This window comes from Pleuronectes platessa, chromosome 1 (genome assembly GCF_947347685.1).
Source record: "Pleuronectes platessa chromosome 1, fPlePla1.1, whole genome shotgun sequence".
NCBI classification, from domain to species: domain Eukaryota; kingdom Metazoa; phylum Chordata; class Actinopteri; order Pleuronectiformes; family Pleuronectidae; genus Pleuronectes; species Pleuronectes platessa.
Window position 1 is genome coordinate 10,500,247 of NC_070626.1, and position 19,278 is coordinate 10,519,524.

Below are 19,278 nucleotides of genomic sequence, written 5' to 3' on the forward strand. Positions count from 1 at the left end.
CAACCTGAGAAGGACATAGATACATTATAATGTCTGAAAAATAAAGAAAATGTTTTCCTCTGTCCTGCACCTAGAGTTGAGAACTTTTTGGATGTGTGTTTCTTTTAAAACCTTTTGAAAATTATTATAATTATGAAGTATGAATTTATACATTAAAAAATACATGATAAACTTACCAAATTCTAACAGTGGTCCCAAATGTCCACATATAAAACAGAGGGAGAACGACTCCTCAAATATATCACAACAACCTGTAATGGAGAATAATTGATAATTTAGTGTACATGATCACACCATTAAGGATCAACACATAAGCACAATAAAACTTCTGAAAAGAATTATTAAAATGACAAATCATGAATTACTACATCCATAATGATTATAAATGATTAACAATGACAATGTGTGATAATAACTGGCAAATTTATCAAATTAAACTAATTATTCCATATAGGTTTACTTGTATTCTGTTTTCAATACGGCTAAGAAAGTTTACTGTTGCTATGGCAACAGTAAACGACGTTAGCAGCTCTTAGCTAGCTTAGCTAAATCATCTGAACAATAATAGCCCATAATATCACAATTCGGCATATTAAAACAAAATCAAAAACGTTTTCTACTTTGTTTTGGACATGTCTCAAAAATGTAGCCTAGCCAGCCCCAGGCCAACGTTACTTACCATGAGGTCCCGCCCCACCCTGGTTTGTGTTGTGATTGACAGCACTGTCAGGGCTCTCTGAGCCTGTCAGCCCATGATTGATTGACAATGACAAACAATAGACCAATAATATGTGTCGATGCTGGCAACACACTGCTAGCCCTCTGTAGCCAATTGGCCGGCCCAATTGGAGGGAATTTAGAGAGGAAGAAGAGAAAAAAAAACAAAACAAAAAAACATAGCGGACCAGACCGGCCCACATTGGGTCAACGGCCCACCGGGGCGATGCCCGGTATGCCAGATGGCCAGTCCACCCCTGCGCACTGACCACTACACACAGTTAACCAGACACGGGTGAAGCTGGTGAAGGTGATCAACAAAGGGAAACCAGATAAAGAAAGGAAGTAAAGTGAGAGAGTTTTCAAAACAAAACAGGATGAATGAACTAAAACTGCAAAGACATTAATGCAGAAACAAAACAGTCCATAATCAATTGGAATCCAAAAAGAGATCCAAAAAGAAATCTTTCCAGAAAAAGTTCCCAACACAACAGAAGTCCAAACACAAATCAAAAGTTTGTTACTGGTGAGGCTTGTATTTAAATGTTTTTCAGATGGAGTCGTCAGTGGCAGTGTGGTTTTGGTTTGACTTTATACTGAGACTTGCCCTTATTATTCTCACCCACTCAAACCCAGTGTAAAATGGCAATGGAATAAATGTAGACACGCTAATAGAAACACCCACAGCTCTAAATATTTGACAGTGGTGATTAGGTAAAGATGAGTGGCCTGTTAAGAAACCTCTGCTGAAACAGTTTGAACAGTTGTTTTGATAGAGTTTTACCAGTTTTATTTACACAGAAGTTTAACATTTCATTGAGCTAATAACAGTCTCTTCAATCGAGAATCTTATTTCAAGATAAATTGAAGAATTCGTTTGGCTCACAAATAGTATAGACTCATATTGTGGGATATTTTGGTTTTCATTCCCCAGGCATAGAAGTGTTGATGTTCCACACAGTCACGCTAACCTTCATTCTGATTCTGTTCTCCTAGTGAAGGTCATTGTTTGCTTTCCTCTCTCTGTGTACATTACATTTCACAGTCTATTGCTTCTTTCTCTTCTAATGACTCACAGGCTCCTCTGTCTGATTTGCTAGAAATGAGAGCAGACATGGCAGACTAAATGCCTTCAGTTCTACTCTGGAGCAGACAAACACACACACAAACACACACACAATCATACGATAAATAAGAAACAGAGAAGCAAGCAAAAGTATTAAAAAAAATCATGATGCAATAAAGCTGCAAAACAACAGAAAAGTCATGATTCAAGTTTATGGTATCAAAAGAAAAGCAGCCATTATTTAACTTTAACATCTGCAAGAGGCAAAACCATTTTTGAGATCATGAAATTAAAACAAATGTGAAACAGCCTGTCAGTGTAACCGATGCTTTGTCCACCTTAATGAGGATATTTTGCGGAAAAAAATTCCTCTGTGTTTGAGCCTCTCGTCCACATGCTTTTAAAAAAATTCTGGTTTCTGTTTCCATGCTTGTTGTTGAAGTTGTTTCTTTGTTCTCAATATGGGGAGATATATGTGATTTCTGGAAAGTATCCATTTGAAAAATACCTGCAGTAGTGTAGACATATACAACTGAAAATGTTTTAAAATAAAAAAAAATTGGAAATATATCATTTATTTGCATTTCAGAAGCAACTTACAGGATAACATGTAAAATTCACGTATACCAAGAACAAAAACTACTTCTTTTCTTTCTCTCATCAAATTGTTATTTTAATTCTTATTTATGATTTTAAGGAGAATGAATTTGGCCATGAAGCATTTTTCCCCTGTAATACAATATTGAAAAATTGTTGAGTTTGTACAAAATGCTGTTTTAACACACTATATAAACATCCATGTGGGATAACAGTGTTACTTTATCACATATTTAATAATAACATGTGATAGAGTTTTCAGACTCAGTGTTTGATACCGTACCTTTGGCCATGCAGCGTTGCCTTGGGGCTCATATTTGAAATGCTACAAATACTGTAGCAACACAGGATAATTTAATAGCTTTCTGCCTGCCAATCCCCAGGAGCTAACATGAGACAGGAAGAGAGGCAGCTATTCTGATGTGCACTTGGCTCTCTTCCTTGACTCGGCTGCAGCTAGCACTGATAGGAATGATGGTTTTTATATGTATCTCTTTCTGAGTGGCGGCAGATGTTCCGCATTCTCCAGCAGTGCTCTGTTCCAGGGGGAAATCAGGGAAAACTACGCACTATAAAATTAAACCACTGACACTTCACCGGCCCTGAAACCAAATAGAGCCCGCAGCATCAGCAAGCTGGAGCGAATCCATCATTTCTCATTTTTAGAGGGTTCCATCTGTGCTAACTTCCATTAACACTGGCTGTATCTGCAGTGAACTGCTTTGTAATAGATAAACACCACACTACTTATTCACCAGGGCCCATTGTGTTTGATATCATATTAAAACATCCAGAGTGTCCAGTAAGAGGAAAAATCCATATGACTTAAATACTAGTGTAGTTTTATTATTTACAAAACAATTATGTAAATCAGTATGTGCCACAGTTAACATCTTTTTCAGTTCTTTCACCAAAGACACAACTGTGTTTAAACTGCGTGTTTCACTTTATCAGATACCTCGGACTCTGACACAGAAAGATCAAATTAGCCAGATAACTCATAGTTATACTGACCCAACAAACTTGATATTATTTGTTGTTCTATTGGTATTATTAAAAAGAAAAAAGTGTGTTTTAGCTTCTATTTGGTTTTTAAAATGTGGTAAAGTAAAGTAGCATTTGGTTGGAATGCTGTAACATGCTGCACCATTGTACAGACTTGACTACAGAGCAAAATAAGTACGGCTGCATCTAAAATTAGTCGGGGACGTCTAAAAGTGATGAAAGGCTGATTATTACCCAGTTTATATTCATCTACATCAAAGTACGTCCAACTTAACAATGTTCATGATAATACCAAATGTATGTCTTTGTGAAATATTAAGCATTTGCAGTTTGTTGCACAACCAGGCTTGCCAATTATGGCAATAATATAGTATTGTTTGTTTCAGAGGCTTATATGTTTGGTAAGTCTAATATCCTTGATGAAGTCGTCTACATTTGGAACCTCCACAGCTGCGGAGGCTGTGCTACCAGAGTTCCACTTCAGCCTCCTCAACCGTTTTCAAATATCTCTGGAACAATATTGAGACAATTAGCAAACACTTGTAGCCTGAAGTCGTCCATCTGCAGGAGGAGGCACCCAAACACAGCTGTGATGCTGTGACAATTTCTGTTGCCATTTCACTCAGTGCATTCTAGCAGGTTTTTCCAAACACCACTCAGGATTGGAGGATGACACATTTAGTATTCAGGGTTCAGCTCAGGGTGCAGAGTATTAAAATGAGGGAGCAATTCATGCTTTTTCACCCCCCATGGACCCGGACCTGATACTGTATGAATAAAGAGGGTTTTTTCACTCTCGATTAAATGAAAAAACAGAAGGAACTAAATAAAAAAGGAACCTAACCCATTATAGAAATAGAAATGAAGTAGGTTGCTTAGGATAAAATCTAATATAATTTTATGGCTTAATATTGTAGACATATTCTGTTGGAACTGACCAGCTATTCACTGAGAATTGAATAAATTATTAATTGCATGATTTAGATTATAAAAAAATAACCCTGTAAAATCAATTTGACTGTATTTATTGTCCAGATATACTATTCTTTCTTCTATATCGTTCTATAAAAATGCTACACAGGAACTGTTTCAATTGAACTTTATGCAATGGGTCAATGCCTTTTCTTTGTCTGAGTATTCTTATGCTAGATATTTTTGGTATCATGAATACTTTACTCTGTAAAGTGTTGGTTTTCAAAGATGCCCGACCAGTAGCTGCTGACACCCAGTTGAACCTGGATACGGGGATTAGACCTCAGCCATTATGGAAATGAAAAAGAACAGAAGAGAAGCAGCAATGGTCAGACCGCTCACACAGGTAGACTGGTGGAACAAAGCCTTTTTAATTACCCTTTTAATTGCCCCTTTAACAGTGTGAATTAGCATTTTAATGATGGGTATGTAATTAGGGTGGAAAAGACTGGGAGAGCTGCAGGCTGCTAATAATGCCTCTCAGCTCAGAGATCACAGCAACAGGAGACCGGAGCAGCTGCACCTGAGAGCCAGAACACACTGCACCACTCAACCAACAAAGAACAGATGTTACATATACACACACATACAGAGAGCCTCCCACTGACCACACAAACACAGTTACACCTTTGGGTGCAGACAAACTAATTTAGCTGTCACTGGGTTGACCATTCGGTGGACATATAAGCAGAGAAAACTTTGTGACAACAAGCATATTATCAAATGTGTAAGCACACATACAAACCACTTCCGTAACACCCCCCCCCCCCCCCCCCCCCCCGCCCTTGTGTAAATACATTTAGGTCTACACAACATTGATAATACCTGGACCACACACACTCACAGGTTTGCACAAATGGAGCAACGCCTGTTCAGGCAGCCCACTCGAGCTCCGCACATCATGTGACATATCTCACTCTCCACAAACATCTATAATACCCACCCATCTTATTAGGTGGTCTATTTAAGCACGAGGAAATGTACCATCGCCCCTCTTTGCTTGCCCCGCTGCTTCGACAGCATCCACCTGTCGTCTTTGACGGGGTGGGGGGGGGGGTTACATCATTTGCTCATCACTCCAATAGTATCTTTGAAATCATATCTGAGGGAGCGATTAAATCGGAGCCTGAACACCAAACACTAACCTGTTCTACTGTTGCAATAGACGTTTGAATGTGAGTTGCCTGACTGATCTATCCTTATTAGCACTATTTACTTCTATTCAGTGTGGTTAGCCAACCAAAACCATATCTCGAATCTTAACCATGACCAATTCATACCTTATCCAAACCCTAACCTGAATAGAACCATGGTTAACATCTTACTACTAACCTTAATACTTAACCTCATTAAGACTAAGTTTTGGTCCCCATGAAGTCCTGACAAGGTCAGTGTTTATACTGGAACAGGTCCTAAAGATGCAATCAAACCAAAGTGTGCACACACACACACACACACACAGTAACACATTGGGACATGTTCACCAGGGCTCACATGCAAACAGACAGCTTATGCAAACACATGTACTCTCACTCTGCTCCAAACATACAGTCTGGCAGAGGAGAGCTTTGGGGACCTTGGCAATTACAGCATTTACACCAGGCTCCCCCAACAGCTCAGTGCAGAGACTGAAGGATGGTAAAGGGATGAGAGTAGTTTGGCTAAAGGCTTTCCAGCTAATTAAAAGACTAACGTAGCCTCCAAATGACCGTTAGGACCGTTCATTTGGCTCATATATGCAAGAAAAAAAAGCAGAGATGTTCAGTATATCTCATCATGAGATGGGCCATGATGAAAGCGAGCAACATCAAATACACCATTTCTGTGTGCGTACCATTTTTCATAACAAACTGTATCTGTGTTTACACGCAAATTGTTCAATTGCACAGTCAATATCAAAGGTGTTCTACTAATAGTCATATCACAAGAAATGTGCAGTCTTTATGTATCATCACTTCAATAGGCCTATTGGAGACATTAATGATGCAGTAATTATATGGTATAATCGCACCATATAATAACCCAATACTGGCACATGACCATTATAAACCAGTATATCTATCAGCTGTGTAATAAAAAGAAATCTCATGAAGCCATCTAGGAGCCCATCTATTGTGAATTCCATCCATTGCATTGTTTTGTACATGATCAAATATACTTTTTCTTTCACTCTTTGATACTAGTTGTGTGCTTTATCCAGCATCTTGACTTATTTATGATTGGCTGCTCCTGCTTGCGTCGCTTCAACTACAGACCAGTTTGTAATGGTTTCTAGTTGAAGCCACGTTTCTTTTATCCAGGTTGTAGATGATGTTGGTTGAAAGTGTAGTACAATGATCAACGACTAAAATAAATGTGGGCCAGGGGTAAAGGGGGGGGGGGGGGGGGGGGGCAATGCCCACTTTCCTACTTCCTATACCCCAAACTTCAGCACCCTTGCTTAAACCACATACTCTTGAAAACGTGATTTTGATTCCAACATCACACCTGTAATATTTTTTGACAGTATCGTGGGCTGGTATCGTTGTGGAAAAAATTAAAAAATAGCCTATGGTGGCCTAATCGTAACACTCATCCTAACCTCAACCAAGAACTACCCTTACCCTAATCCCAAAATATGTCCTTACTTTAAAATAAAATGACACACAACATAAAGAGGTACAGTGAACCAGCCAAAAACGAGACGTGATGATTTCATAGGTCAACATCATTCAATTAGTTGGGGATTTGTGACAGGGTTGTTTTACAAAAATTCAAGCACATGAGCAAATGTTTTTTTGTGAGTGAATAGAAGCAGCCTGAGCAGGAAGAAACAGACTTGACCCATAGATGGTTATTGTCATTTTAGGTAGAACTTTTCACACTGCTATATGTTCAAGTGTAAGTTTGGTTTTCATCAGCAGCACCTGTCCATGAAAGAAGTAGGAATGTGTCGTCCCTCTTTGTTTACAGTCCATGACATTTGTAGAGCAACACTACGTGTGACTGCAGCCGGTTTCAAACAGGATTTTCAAACAAGACTGTGCACATGAGCTGGGCCTGTTAGAGAAAGGAGGGGGGGGGGGGGGGGGGGTATGGTTTGGAGAGCAAACATCATAAAATGTCAACGTGAAATTAGGAAATAGTTACTTCAAAATGAAAGACCATGATCCTGAATAATGATAGGAGGGAAAATCCACACACTCACACACAGCTCCACACAGGTTTATGAGCTGCAAAGAGATGGAACCTGACACGTAGCTTTTATTTCTGTGAAACCTGTAATCAGGTTTATCATTAAATCTGAATGCCGCCCATCTCCTGGCTAATCTAACTCTTAATTGAACCTGCTCTTTTCCAGGCCACAAAACTTGGTTGCATTTAGCAGCCACATTAAGAATATTAGCCTGAGCCCATACAGAAATATGACGTTGGAGAACAGAGGGCTGTCTTTGTGCTGCGATGCCTCCGGGAGAGAGGGGGGGGTTCTCAGTGTGCTCTGGGCTGCTGTCCTAATTATTTTTTCCCAGAGATGAGGTCACATTCCTCATGGCCCAATCATGGAGAGAGGAGGGTTTGTTATTAAAAATCTGCAGACAAACAAACATGCTGGCCTAAAGGAATCCATTCAACATAAGCCCTTGAAGGTTGTTTTTTGTTGCTCTTGTCGTAATGACCATTTAAACAAAATTCAGACACAGAGGACGGTAAACAAATAAAAGAAAACATATTTCAGCGATGACATTTTCAACTTGGAACAATAGAACAGATTTTTCTCTTTTTCCCTTGAGCCCTGCAGGACTGTGGCATGATGACACAGCGGGCAATAATGCCATTAACAGACTATTACTGTTATTTGATACGCGTTAAGCAACCTCTCTGCAGATGGTTTAGTAATGTTCGGGGGTATTAGGCCTGTTGTCATGGTGAACACTGCAGCAAACTGTCAGGGAAAATGATTGTGATGATAAGCCTTTCTTATCCTATTGGCTTTGTTCCGTGCGATGTTAAATGTTGAATACACCAACACACAAAGCAGAAAAACATGCGGTACACCAAACAAGCACATTCATCTGCTTTGTTTTCCCTGTCATAACTGTCACATATGAATACGTGTGTTTCCTTGTGTATCCTCATAAGGAAATTATTTTCTTCTTCTTCGTCTCTATCCAAAAAGGTTAGAAATCCCGGTTCAACTGTCAAACAAACAGTCCTTGAGCTGGTAAGAACCCAGGTATTGGATAAACAATTCCCGGTAGATGATAAAAAACCTTAGAGCTTAAGCACAGTATGTTTGAAGGATGATCTCAGGCCCCAAAAACAATCAACTGACCCTGTGTCAGACTCTTGCTAAACCCTGCTCCCCTCGGTTATGTTGCTACATCTGTCAGGCTTGATAACGGTGGCGTATAATTCTTCACTGGGTCCTTGAATGCAGACAGAGGTGGACAAAAGCAATGAGTCTCGTTTCCAGCTGACAGCCGTGGATTCTGTTGCCTGAAATGACTGTCGCTAGCAGATTTTATAAGCTGCTGCTAGTTAGCTAATTAACAGCACTTTGATGAGTTGGCTGAAAATACTGTCTCCAGCGACCTTTATAAGGTTTCCAGCAGACGCGTTTTTAAAATGAGAACCCCGTAAACGGTCAGTAAATACGCACTTGATGATATACATGATGTAACACATCCAAGGCTGAGGTTAAAGCTACAAGTCCCAAGCAAAGAGTTGTCATCTTTAAAGCAAGACTAAGAGAATGATGCCTCCTTTGCCTTTACTACGTGTTTGCGTAGGTAGAACTACACAAGTGTTTATCTCACTGCACAACTTTAAGCAGCGAGCTAAACACACATGACCAAAGACAAATCTGTGTACAAATTAAATATGTGCATGCATAATGTACTATAAGGGTAACTGTCAGTGACCGAGCAGGAAGACCAGAGAGTCACAGAGTTTCTTTGAACAAAGATTGTTTTTTAATTTGGTTTCCATTAACAAACTGAAATATAAATGTCCCAACCGGTAAAAAGGTAAATTACTAAAAACTAGCCTCAAGTAACAGCTGGAGACCAGTCGACAGCATCACAAAAAAAAACTCAACTGAGAGAGGGGAACATATATGGTGGATGGTCAAGACACTCAAAAACAAAGAGCGGGGGGATACACTTAGACATACTAACATTGAAAACAAACTACAATCACAACATAACATCCCAGTATAAGACCATATAATATCAACTAAGGGAAATTAATTAAATATAAATATCAAACGATAATTAAAGATTTAACAACTACAAATCGAGATAAGGCAACAATGATGAATGGCCAGATGACTCCAGCAACAACCCCCAGGAACTGGTAACTCATAATTAATTATCATATAAAGAAAATATTTAATAAATGAAAGTATGTTGTATGAAATTAAAATGTGTCCAGTTATTTAATAAATGAAGTGGGTGCGTGTGCAAAAAGAAACAACTAAGCAAATTAGGAATTAAGAGGTTACCACCATGTTACCGAATGTCAGTGTGTGTGTTTGCTGGTGCCATAGATATATAGATATATATAAAGGCTAGATGTCTTGTCCGCTTTGCCGGCCAACGGAGTCGAACGTCCGCACATGGCGGCCATCTTGCCACAGGCGGCTCGCCCACCCATAACATTGTGTTGGTAGAGGAACATGTACTTTTTAAATGAAATAAAATAAAATAATTCTTGATGTATATTCGTAAAGGGAAATCTTGTACCTATGTAGAACATTATTTTTAGAAAATAACATAATTATTCATAAGTATGCAGTGTCGTAACTACATCTCTGACGTTTATAACAAACCAAACCGTTTAAAAATCGGTTGAAAATTTAGCAAGTTATGGTTATTTAAAAAGTACGTACAACTACAACACCATGTTATGGGTGAGCGAGCTGACTGTGGCAAGATGGCCGCCATATGCGGACGTTCGACGCGGTTGGCCGAGACATCTAGCCTTTATATATATATATCTATGGCTGGTGCGGCCATCACAGTAACAAAATGAAACCAGGAAGTAAAATAAGTTCCAACAAGCCTCTGAAAATAGTCAATACGTTTTGACTATTGGCATCTGAAATGTAAACAGAATATAAACAAATTACCTTACAGATTATGTTTCTCGATGAGCAAACCATTCCCCGGGTGGGATTAAAACAAGATGGCCTATTCGAAACAAATGGATATGAGCCAAACTGAAAAGTCAAAGTAAGCGTAAAAACTGTTATTTGTTGATGTAAAAATGAGGTGATACATCATGACTGACAGCTGAAAGGTGCAATCTGCAAGAAGCTGAAATTGCAAAGAATCAGGCCCAGCAAGTTCAAGAATAATGCCTGACAAATTTAAATTTAAAATAGGAAGAATTCTCAACAGAGTTTGGTGTATTTGTGACAGCTGTAGCTCTTCTGGTTCAGGAAGCCGGGGATCATGGGTAGTATGCACCGTTCAGTTGCGTTTCACTCCAGTGAATAGGACTACACAGTCAGAGCTCCACTCAATAGATTGACAGGCGTTTGTTTTTCTCTACATGAAAAACAATGAATTGCTAAGACACAAAGCACAACAGAATTAATCGCCACACTGCAGAGGGCGCTGTTGACAGTTAGCACAGTTAACCATAGTAAAAGTGAACTGTTATATCTTCCGAAGTTGTGCAAGTGGACGTAGGTAACTAAATACCAAACCCTGATACCAAGACCTGGATGACTGAGAACCTTCACTGACTAAACTGTTGCAGAAAAGGAGAAGCAGTGTTTTTGTAGTGCATAAATTTGTTTGTTAGAGTATGATTAGAGAAAATATGATAAAAAATTGTATATTTTTCTAGCATAACCATATTAAAACATAGTTGAAAATATAACACTTCAGTCAGATTTATTTACCTTGACAAGAGAAATTAATTTGAGGATGAGGACTGACTGATTTATGTAAAGTAACTCTATCTCAGGTTGAGGCTCGGCTGGAGTGTTAACTTACCCAAACCAAATATAGAGCAGAACAGAGTCGCTTTAAACTATTACATAGGGATGTCTGTTTTTTTTTGTCCAAAAAAGAACTTTCGCTAATAAACTGTGACCCAACAAACAACTGGGGGGCAGCAACACCTACAGGTAAAACAGGATCCTCCCATAGGGATCACAGAGTCACATCCCAAGCCAGTCTGGCCGTTCACTGGCCACGATCACATGTTTGCCTTCGACTTTTCTTCTTATCAAACTTGATATTTTACAGAGCCCACTCGTCCACGCTCACAATAGGAAGAGCTGATTCTGCTGAAGGTCACCCTGACACCTCAGCTGAATGAATGACATTTAGAGCACCATTTCCTATTTTTCACCAGTTTCTTTGAAAGGACTTACTCTCCATGAACTCACCATGCTCACGTGCTCACGATCATGCACACAGCCGTACAGGGCTGCCCCTGAACATATGTATTTCATTGCAGAGAGTTAAACAAACTGTCATAATCTCCCACTGTGGAGCACATCAGATGTAGACACACTAAACTGGACTGACTCCTCAAACATGTATCTATAGTTTAAAGATGGATACTGGTTACACAAACAGTCTACACATGTGCTCACAATTGAAGCACACGGTTGTAATTTAAACCTATGAATATAATAGCTAGAGCTATAATAGCTACAATAGCTAGAGCTTGCATTAATGAACCGAAAAGCTGAAGCCTCTGTCTGTCGCCTCATCACTTTGTCACATGCGAAAATGGAGTATCAGCAGGAGGTGGCGTCAGGGGGTTTCACTTCTCTGCCTGCAGGTGATTGTTGTTTGTATGATCCTGTTTAAATCGATCTGGAGTAAGCTACACTCTTTTTGCAGCAGAAAGTTTGAACACATCACATTGTGCACTCGTGGTGACATTGACATCATTATGTTTCGTTGCGTGTGGTGAAATTGGAGTTGATAATGCACGGTGGTGCCAGGGAGTGGTGAGGAGGAGCAGAGCAAAATGAAAATAGTACATCGTTCAATCATCTTATGTTGTGTTAAATATACAATATGTAACTTTGGCCACTTGGGGTCTCTCAATGAATCAAAAACAAAAAGATCTAGTTTGACAACGTAATGAAGCAGCGTGAGTAATGAAGACATCAACTCATGGGAGTTGATGTCTTCACCACCATTGCCGATCAGAATCTACCTGAAGTGCCCAAAGATGAGGTAATGTATGAAAGAATGAATAATTGTGAACATGTGACCAATACAACAGCTGACTGGCTAACTGGCCGTTTGTTTTATCTTTATCATACGATGTTCGCCCCAGAAGTTCCTGCAGAGACGGACAAAACAGATGCTGGAGCCAATGAAACGTCCCATTACCTTGACATTACGGAATTCTGTGTTTGAACATCGTAAACATTTTACATCATGTAATTACACAACAAAATATATAAAATAAAAGTCCAGTCATTTTTTTATTAAAATTAATTACATTACCTTTAGAGTTGTAAATATTTTAGATATACATTTTTGAAGATACTCAAGAAATGACAACACAGTAAGAAAAAATACCAACATGGACACTGGTGGATTATGTCAATTGTGGAAAGGGCTGAAGGATTTTGTTATAAGTCTTCGGTCATCGCTCTGTCACACTTATATAATATGTAGGATTTCAAAAGATAAATATTGACTTCCGCAGTATAACATCTGGTGTACACCATCAGCATTCTTCAAGAATTAATTTACTGATATGAGATGAACATTTATAGTCTGCACTTTTGCTCCTGTTATTAAAAGATGGTATTTCTTCTAACCCTGTTGCAAAAGGACATGTCTCTTTGTGCTCCCATCCAGGATAATCAAGTCATCCTCGTCCACATGCCTCCCCGTATCTCTCCTCCAGCGCCCTGACCTTTATCTTCAGCTAAATCTTATTTGCCTTCAGGACTTTATAGGGCTTTCCACTCATTCATAATCTATTTGCAGTGTCCTACAGACTTTTCATTGCTATGACATTTGACAAAAAACTTAATGGTAAGATATTTCAGCCCCTGTATTCATTTGCGGTCGACTTGAAGTGAATCTTTTTGGAGGCAGTGGGGAGACAGATTGTGAGCAGCTTTGCTCCAGGGACATTTCACCATAGTTCAAGGAGATTACCTTTTTGGATGTGTGCTCCATTAGGCAGCTCCACACATCATACAAATACTCTCCAGCAGCTTTTTTGCATTTGCTATTGTTTAACTGTAACTATGGACAATATAACAAAATGATGAAGCACCTTCAGTGTTGGACTTTTTCTCTTTAAGTGAGAAAAACAAAACACGAAATACAGAATCCAAATCATTTAGGATGAAATCCGGAAGTTGATTGTATATTCACTAGCATTGCCACACTAAAAGTATGTATTGTTTAAATCTTTTGATGCTTGGCTGAGATGTTTGGCTGTTGCCTGACTTAGGGATGGCTGGAGGATATGGGCATTCAACAGGTCATCTTTCGATCAGGTAAGCTGATCTGAAATCCGGGATCCATCTTCATTTTTTGACTTTTAGGTGTGTAGCTTGTTTGGTCTGTCTTCGAGAGATCTTAGGCTAACGGGGCAGGATGGGTTGACCAGGTATAAGTAGGGTTGACTGGTGATTAGAGGAGTGGTTGAGGCGTGGTCCTGATCCCGAAGCTAAAATTAATTAGTAACTTCATTTAAATTGAACTTGCTGCCCAGCTGATGTTTTGCATAGGAGTTTTGCCACTGGCCCTTGGAGAGACTATTGTTTTAACATAATGCAGCCGTCTCCTTTTTGATTTGAGCATGTGGCCTCCACAGAGTCCTGGTCTCAGCATCATGGAGTCAGTCAGGGATCACATGAGACATAAGACATTGAAAGCAGAATGCAGACTTTTAACTTTATTCTGAAAAATACATATATTGTTTTCGTGAGAATATTCCATTCATAATCTTGTTTGCATGTTATAGAGCAGAGTCTGATTATGACTCATAACAACATTAAGTCCCACAAACACAAGGCATGTGTCGTCAAACTGTGGGTAACTGCTTTATGTTGATTTCTTATTGAAAACTCTAATAGGACATCAACAGCAGTAAAATGCGATCAAGACGTATACAAGTCAACATAATGTGCCCCAAGTCAGAATACATCACACGTCTTCAATCATTGCTTATTCGGAATATTCTTATTTTGGTTAGTTAATCACAAAATGATGTATACATGAAAATGCCGTATTCAGACTGTTGTTAATATCTGATTGTTGGTGTCCAGATGTCTACTGAGACGGACTGAATCTACAGAATAACTGTTTCCAAGATGCTTGGAACAGCCTACCTGCCTGTACTTGTTTGGTGCACTTTGAATGCAGTTAATTGATCAGTTAAATCTATGACACTGTGAGTATTTTAAATGTTTGCAAGGAGCTGTGTGTTCACATTCTGATCAGTCAACAGATCTCTTATCACTGTAACATGATCATTTCATCCCAAAGCAGTGTGGGAGAACTGATCTAGATACAGAACTGTTTCATAAAGAGCAGTCCATGTTTGTCGGAAAGTCTCTCATTGTCTTCTCACACCTTGTGCATGCTCAGACATGTAGTAATATACAGGTGCAAAGTGACCAGCAGCATGTAAACCAGCACGCGACACATTCCATTTGTAGAACACAGCGAGAGCAGAGTCTGAGCATTTACTTGCTGCTGAAGGTCAAAACGTTAACCTGTGATATAAGTGTAGTGATTATTACCATTGAATTTGATTTACCTGTGGCACTGACTTCACTAATGATTCTACAGGATCACAAGGTCGAGGCAAGTTCTTGTGAATATCTGCAGATTTTTTTTGCTCTACACAGAATAAAGAAACTCATACCCTTCAAAAAAAAAAAAAAAACAGAAACAAGCAGAGATGTGTTGTTGTACCGCAATGTGAATAATAGGACGGTCTGTGTAGCCTGCAGTAGTGGTGGAGAGAAGTGGAGGGGGGGGGGGGGGGGTATGGTGGTTGGAATCAGTGACATTCTTCAAGGCCAGTGTAAGATTAAAGAGCGGAGCTGTCGAGCCTCTGATCATATATTCACAAAAGATACCCTGTGAAGAACACATCTTTAAAGGGAGGCTGGCAGAAAATAAGACCACTACTTGTGAATATTTGTGGCAGCCCCATTATACATGTCATATAAATGGTCCATTACTGAGTAAGGAGATTACACCCCCGGAGAGATTTTTTACTTGCCCTTCTCCTTTTCTGTTTGCCCTCTTTTTCTCTTTTTTGGTGGCACAGTCCCGAGAGCGGCTGCAGCCTCCAGTGGCACAAGTTTGTCCTCTGTGATGTTTTATGTTTGGAAAAGTCATGGAACCATCTTTTTTTTTTGATCATACCGAATCTGTCCAATATTATTGCACTGTGGTGTTGGGTTGGAAGAAAAAAAAGATTCAGCCTTGGGCTTAACTTGCAACAAGCAGCGTTTATGCACAAATGAAAAATGTCAATAGTTCTCCCTTCCATAATATTACCTATTTCACTGGAACACAATACTGGCCTGTGCCTCATGAACATAAATCCAGCATGCACACGCACACGCGCACACACACACGGTACAGTAAACTGAATTATGATTAATATAACTTTCATCCTGGGTTTGCTTCACTTGCTGTGGCCTTGGGTCCTTTAATAGTCATGGCACAGTGGAAAAATGTAATAGCTTGCTGTTCTGCATGTCCTTCAAATAAAATGTTTCCAAAACGGCTTCTCATTGGTATATATGTGTGTGTGTGTGTGTGTGTGTGTGTGTGTGTGTGTGTGTGTGTGTGTGTGTGTGTGTGTGTGTGTGTGTGTGTGTGTGTGTGTGTGTGTGTGTGTGTGTGCGTACACCGCACCATAAGCCTTGCCCTTTTTGTGTCCTGCACTAGAGAGTTGATAAAAAAAAAAAATCTGCTACATCACATGATTACAGTCCCTGGAAATGGCCGAGCTGCTGACAAGTATTAATACAATAATCAAGTGTTTCATGTTGCTTTAATTCAATTGTCTCTCTTAACATTTTGCGGCTGTGTCAATCAATGGGGCTGCCTTGTCTTTAAAGCAACAGAGGAGTTATCCATTTGGCTGCCATTAAAACATCAATGTCTCATTTCTGCTAAATGGCAGAGGAAAGATAATCGGCATGTGTGCGTGCATATTAATTAAATGATAATGAGACGATAAGCCCCCTCCTCTTTCTCTCTCTCTTCCTCTCTCTCTCTCTCTGCAGGTGTGCAGCCACTGATCAATTGGCAGTGGAATGGGCTAAAAATTTGCTTCTTTTATCCCACTACTGAAATTAAAAACCTATTTAGTGCCACGGTTTCCAACAAAGTGCTTTTCATTTATCTTCTCTAGCACATTATTCAATCACACTTTCCATTTGTATAATGGTAATATTTTCATGTAATTTTCCGCTGCCTCTGAGATGGGTATTTTTGATATACTTTGTGAAATGGCTATTTCATTCCAGCTCCATTCATTGGCTGGTAATAAACTTACAACCTATATTTCAGATTAAATGTCTTCAGCAAATGGAGCCAGAGTCCTCAGATGTATCCTAGCAATGTGCTATAGACCACTTCTGCTCCCTGGTGGCAGCAGATGGGACTGCATGCAGTTTGCCAATGCCTCCTGGTGGCGAAGACTGGAAAGTGTTGGAACAGTTTTCTTTAAATCCCTGGCAGCATGTCATGATTTTTTTGTATAAAGCACTCACTTGTCCCTGACTGTCCAAATGAACATCAGTACCAGTCTTGTGATATGCAGAGCAATGCCATCCAGCCGGGGAGCTGAATGGTACCCGCAGCTGAAAACATAAGCTGACTATCTTCAAGGCTCGCTGCTGTAGCCTGCAGCAGAATTGGAAGCGTTTGAAAGAGTGTGTTGTAACTATCAGCCCTGACCAGAGGTGTGAGCGCTTCAGAGGAGGAGGAGGAGGAGAAGAATGATCAGGGAGAAACAAACAAAAGGTGATGCAGAAGTGATGCTGCAGGGTGCTGGCTGAGGATCTAAATGCAGGCGACACAGGTTCACACAGGAGCACGGCACAGTTTAAAATAGTATATTTATCATAAAATATTTTCTAAAATATAAACACTAGAGTTACATTTTTTTTTGTGTGTGAGTAGCTGGCCCAGATGACACAGAGGTGGAAGGAGAGAGGTGCAGCTTCTTCATCGCCTCCTCCTCCTCCTCCTGCTGACAGGCCCTCCTTCACCCCAGACAGGCCAATCTGTACACACTGCAACACAGACACACACAGCCCATTTCAGTCACCACGCAGCCCATTTGTCATGTCAGATAGCCTCAGAGAGACGGAGCGGTCAACTTATAGAGGTGATTGTATCAAAGTGACCCCAATGCGATGGCCATAAATTGCACACTTTATAGGGGAGGTGCTGTATCCTCGTTTCATAGATGGAACTGAAAACAGAATGAGGGGAGCATAGTCATCAGACTGGAGTTTGAAAACTATAAGTTATTTTTCATATAGAAAAATCACCTTTGCCCAGTCAGCGTGTTCTTACCGAGCAGCACATACCTGGAACACCACAGCTATAAACTCCTCCTCCAATTCTATACTGTTTCGTTTGGTTTGCAAAATTCTATCTTCTTTATTTGTCGTATTTTTCTCCTGCAAGGATTTTCCCCAAAATGTAAACAGAGACCTTTTAGCTTTTTTTACTTGCTTGAAATTGCCTTTGGGATTTTAATAGATTTCTTTTGGGTTTGTCTTTTCTTAATGTTCCTGTACAGCACCTTCAATCTACCTATATATGAAATATAACTGCCTTGCCTAATTATGATATTTAATCTTATTTAGGCTTGATATGCCTGTCTTTACATTCCTATCTTTATATTATGCTTGTTTGTTTCTGTGCATGTACGTCTGTAATCTTCTACATGTCTATTTGGCATTGTATTTGTATCACCCCTGGTGATCACATAAAAACTAGCCTGTGTGGCTATATCTGTAACGTTTACATGTTGGACTCAAGAACACATTAATTAATGTGCATTGTCCCTTTCAAATTGATATACATTAACAATTCTTACTTTGAGTTTAGGATGAGATGGTGGTCATCCTCAGCTGGGAACTCTCTGTTTTTTCCTCCTTGTCTTTGTCTACTGTTCCATTGGTTTCCTCCATGGACGCTTCCTTGGTGGACGCCTCCTTGGTGGACGTCTCCTCGGTGGATGCAGCTGTGTTCGGCCTCTCTGCTGGCTTTTCAGCAGGATCCACCACCACATCCCCCCGGCTTGTGTTGCAACCCATGATCAGGTAAATCCTCAGCTATATGAGCTGTGCAGCTGATGAGAGTCGGGAGGCGTTTAAAGCATTAAAACACTGGTCCAAACCTTACAAACCCTATTCAAGTGTTGTGGGCTCAGGTGCCTTTGTGCTCTATGGCAACCTTGAGACGTCCTTTTGAGGTTGGGCACCTGGCTGCCTGTTGGTTTTACTCTACGAGCCTTTGTCTCCTGGCCACATCACCTTGTGTAATTACCTCCTAAGCAACACGGGTTGAGAATTAACTCAGTAGAATGCCACAACATGGTTACTGATAAACACTCAGGGGATTGTGTGTCAATCACAGGGCAGCCATGGTTACCAAGTTTCTCACATTGGACGAGCAGAGAGTTTCTGCTCCTAGGAATTTATGAATTTTATTTATTCTTCAGGCAGCTCGAGTCAGAGCAGGTCCTGATTTACAGGCCTATATGTCACAACTGTTCAGAGCATAGAAATGATATTGATATACAAATGTACAGTCAAAACTATAAATCATGATGTTGTGTCCTTTGCTGATTGGTCCGTAGGTATTGCTGCTCTACCAAGTAATAAACAAAGAAGTTAATATGAAGCTCATTAGCTTTTTAAAAAGAGAAGACAGCTGAGTGAGGCTGAGTTTAAA